Below are 5,196 nucleotides of genomic sequence, written 5' to 3'. Positions count from 1 at the left end.
AGTGAAGCATCTGGTTGAAAACTCCCGAAGTCATTGATCAACTGCCAGGACTGCTTATCCATGGCTGTGCAGTTTCTCCACCATGACTTTCCTATTCATACAGATCCAGCTGGGCCATTACAGCAGAAAGATGCCAAGGGTCTGAACATTTAGTATGAAATGCACTCTGGGCCTCAAAGCCTCAAAGCAGAGTATCTCAGGCAAGCGGCTTAGTCCTTTCTATTCAGACTTCCTCACCTGTGTGTGTGTGTGTGTGTGTGTGTGTGTGTGTGTGTGTGAGAGAGAGAGAGAGAGAGAGAGAGAGACAGAGAGACAGAGAGAGACAGAGAGAGACAGAGAGAGAGAGAGACAGAGACAGAGACAGAGACAGAGACAGGAGAGAGAGAAACAGAGAGACAGTGAGAGAAAGAGATATCGTTATACTGTGAACCCACATAAGTGGTACATGTTCACTATAAGTATATCTTTCTGTGTACAGTAAACATACTCTGTGTTTGTATTCAATGTACATGGGATTTTTTTTTTCTACAAAAAGCACTGAGAGTCATGAAACATCCTCTAGGGAGTCTAGAGGTTAGACTCTAAATGTGGAAAGCAGAAGTCTGTAGACTAGTGTTCTAGGTAAATGTTTAACTGTGCTGGTTTTATTCAAAAGGCTGGGAGTTATTTATCCATTCAGTCACTCATTCAATAAATGCTTATTGATCAACAACAGTGTAAAGGCCTAGTTCAAAGCCCAAGGTAAAACTCAGAGCTTTATTATAGCTGCCTTGCGAAGTGTCTCCCGACTCCAGCACATGAAAGAGTAGGCTGTCTTCTTACAAGAAAAGAGCTTAAAGAGTCATGAATCTTTTTTTTTAAACTGCAGAGTATATTTTGCAGAAAAATTCAACATAATTGGAACATACCTATCTTTTTTCTTTTTAGGTGAATTAGGCCTTAACTGACAGATAGCCCATTTTGGTCTAAAATTCAACAAATACTCGGAAAATCTTATTCCACACAATCTTTTGACTATGTCACTTGCCATTTATAGTTGATGGCCTTAAGCAAGAAAAAAATGTAAGGTTGGGAAAAATATTAATGCAAGTTGATAACAAAGCCGAATTCTGTAAATCTATAGCAGCTTATAGCAATCACAAAAGCATGCAAAAGTCTTTCATCTATTCAAAAATATGCAGTGCACAGAATGTCTGCTAAGGTGCATGACAAGTCAGAGTTAAATATATATTAATAAATGAATTAGCTTCATAAATAATAGCCATAATGACATTTTAGGAGACAATAAGTCTGAGGATTGTCAGAAAACGGTTGGATGTATGAGCTTCACGTCTCAGTGATTCTTCAAAATGAATAGGCTTTGCAAGATAGTTCAGACCCGCGACCAGCCTATTTCCTTGAATAATTTACTTGTTGTCAATTTGTACAGCCACATTACACATGCAAATTGTGCTGCCTGTGCAAACACCACTTGGAGATGATAAAAACAAATTTACGAAGGCTATAGAAGGAGGATTTATTTCACTTTCTCACCCCGGTCAAGCAATACATGTATCTGACGATTGTGTGTACCCAATTTTGTTGTAATTATATCAGCAAATTATTCCTTATAATCTTATTATTTTTAGCAGTCTCCTTGTGCTTGGGATAATTAGCTTTCTTCACTCAGTGTAAAAACAATTCAACTTGCCAGCCAGGCAGGGCATAGCTCCATTATCTGTTTTGGGTTTAAATTTATTCCCTATATTCTTGGACACTTTGTGTAAATTAAAAATTTCATAGTCCCTAATACTGTACACGCTGTTCATTCAGTGATGAATTAAGGCCCCTAAACCTCTCCGTTTGCTATTAGATATCTCATCCACTTTATATGTTAATCTGTGCTAATGAATTCCACAACCCCTAGCCACAGCGAGATGACTAAAATTATTACCACTTACAGAGATATGCCTTTTTCATTTAAAGTTCAATTCAAATTGCTCCCATAAACAGTCTGCCACACAAAGATACCTCCTATAAAGGAGAGTTACTTACCTATAAGTAGAGTTCTCTGAAGGTAGTATTATCTTCAGATGCACATTCCTGGGTCACGTGCCCTCAGGTCTGTGGCATGGTGGGAGAGAGGATTCAGAGCGATGGGTAGGTCTTTCTTTCCTTGGGGCTCTTCATTAGCTCTGTGGCCTGTATTCCTGAGGGTTACTGGTGCCACACCCCTTCACCCAGCCAATCCTGTTCTGAACATGACAGACCCTGTGTTGATGACTAAAATAAAGAGTTGAAGAACTAGTTGTCATGAGTAATTGCATAGGAGCAAGAGGCACACTTACCACCTTCAAGAAGTTACCTTCAAAATTCTGTGCCTCATCACTGAAAAATGAATCTGGGAACTTTTAGCATGTAAAATGACATTTAACCTCTATGTTACCTCTACATGAATAACTTTTTATTGTAAACACAATGCATTCACCTCGTGGAAGAATTAGAATATATAAACATAAAATAGATTTTATAAAAAAAAAAAATCACACTCACTACCACAGTATAGTGGCAGCCACAACTGCTGTCTGGTATCTATTTTTTATGGACTTTCCTGCTTAATCTTATTTAGTTGACAAGAGACTGTCATTGTGACTTATACCAGTAATTCCAGAACTTGAGAGGCTGAGGCAGGAGAATCACTGAGAGCTCAAGGCCACCCTGGGCTATGCAGTGAGTTCCAAGTCAATTTAAGCTGTAGTATATATGTGTGTATATGTATATGTATATGTAGATGTAGATGTGGTATAATGTGTATGATGCATGTGTATACGAGGTGTATGTATATGATGCATATGTATATGAGGTATATGTAATATATGTATATGATGTATATGTATATGGCAAGTCACTAATCTTGTCACCCCCTTCTTTGACTCTCTCTAAGGAAGGCATGCAGGGAGTATGTCCCATTTGTCCCTAACTCTGTGACTTTGCCCACTTCCAGAATGGCAGCTGCACCTTAGCTTCATTCATTCTTCTTCCCTCAATAGAACATTCAAGACCATTTTCTGTAACTTTGGCACCAGAGTTCTCTCTGTGACTACCACCTTCCCAAACAAGCTTTCCTGAATGAGGAGGTAAGGCGCCAACCATGAGGTAAAATTGTGATGTGATAGTCTTTGTTCTAGACCTCATCAGATGTTGTGTGGATGGCATGTCACATATGATGTTGGTTTTTCTGTGGTTCTTAGACTGTGTGCTGTCATTATGGCTTTGTAGAAGAGAACATCAAGGGTCAAGTGGATGATGTAATGTGCCTAGAGAAAGGAATTAGTGCCTGGAGTTTTCCAAGTGCTGATGGGAATACTTATTTTATTCTTGCCCTTAATTGTCACTGAAACTTTGGCAGTAGGTGTGGGGTGGGTATTTAGTGTGTTTTCAGAATTTCCCTTTTAAGAGAGATGATTTCCCAAGCTAAATCTTTGGAAACCTTTTTAGTTAGAAATCCAAAGCTTCTTCATACATTGTTTTATTTAGAAGTCCTTTAATTATTTATTAACTTGAAAAGGTGATTTACATAAAGCAAATATTTTACTGCAGGAGAGTTTATAATAGTCTACCTTTTATAGTATCCTCTACTTAGAAGTCAAAATAACTTCTTGAGAATGAGTTTTTTTTTTTTTTTAATTTCTGTTCATGGTTAAGAAAATGACCCTCCAGATTAACTTGAGTAAAGATCACACCTGAGAGAAGCATGATGAGAACCACCCTAGAATCTTCTCCTCATGCCTCAGGGTCACTCACGATGTTACCTACCCACATAGTTAAGACAGAAATACATATGACAGGTTTCAGCCTGGGAACAACTTCCAGTTAGAGGAACGGTTTCATATGCCATCTTCAACTATGAAACCATCATGCAGGTGATAGATGGAGCAGCTGCAATTAACCTGAGTTCATATTTGGCAGGGCCAGAGGGATAACTCTTAACACATAATCTCCTTTAAAGTGTGATGTGCTTTTAAGGGAGGATTAGATGTACTTCACTGTATCACTGTAGCATCTTCTCGGGAACACAGTGTGTCTACCTCATTGCTTCATTTCTAATTACGAATCCCAAGTGTTTGATTATTTCTCACAAAACTAAGCTCAGAAGAATGTAAAGTAGGCAAGGTAGGTGTCCTGCATATCTGTTGTCCTCAGGTCTGTCACCTTCTTGTCTCTCTTTCCAGCCAACCCTGCCTGTTCTTGAGTGCCCTGTGGCCTGGGTTCCTCCATGACTTCACGGAACCACTTTCCTGAAACAAGTTGGCCATTCAAACACATTGTCATACAGTTGGCTAATAAATCTTAGTGTGCTTTCATCCGCAGTAGTATTTTTATTTTGACAGGGATTAAATCCTAGAGCCAATGATTGTGAGCCAGGAAAAATGTTCAAATATCTATCAAATGGCATGACTTAGCTCAAAGTTCCCAAGCAATAGGGACATTGTAGAACTGTTGAATGGCATGTGGAAGGCTGGCTTGCTTTCTTGGTCCATGTTACAACTTATATTTTGGCCTGTTCTAGCCATATAGAAAATGGAGATTAAACAGAAAGCTTGTTCATATGGTTGCTATGGGGATTAAATCAGTGTGAATGTATAAACCCACTTGGAATAGTACTGACATTTCAGAGAACTCATTTCATTTTTCACTTTTCTTCCTCTGTACTTCCTCCTCATTCCCTAAAGAAGGTGGTATGGTGTGGAAGAACTCACATGGGCTTAGGAATCAGGTATTCTGGGCACAGATCCGGACCACATGATGGTGAGCACATAATCTTTCTGAACTTTAATTTCCTTTAGGGTAAAAAAGAGATGGCTGGAATATGTCATGTTTTTATCATGAAAATTAAGAAGATTGTGTCTACTTAGTAATGTGCTATGTACCCAGTGGGCACATATTAATGAATTATGGTTATCAATTCTAGTAAAGGCAAAATACAGATATTTAGGTTTAAAGGTACAATTTTCTAAATATAAAATTGTCTCTGACAGTTAGATAATCAAATATGGGTGTCAGTTTGTTGACATTTAAATAGTTAAGTTTCTAGATTTCTGAAGTAGAATGCTATCTTTTTACATAAATACTTTCCTGTGATCCAAGGCAAATAGGTAAATAAAAACTACAATAGTATTATTTGGAAAAAGTAATTTGGTAATATTCTAATAAGAT

Source organism: Mus pahari, chromosome 1, assembly GCF_900095145.1.
Source record: "Mus pahari chromosome 1, PAHARI_EIJ_v1.1, whole genome shotgun sequence".
Taxonomy (NCBI): Eukaryota; Metazoa; Chordata; class Mammalia; order Rodentia; family Muridae; genus Mus; species Mus pahari.
The sequence above is the reverse complement of the archived record's forward strand: the minus strand, read 5'-3'. Positions refer to the sequence as shown.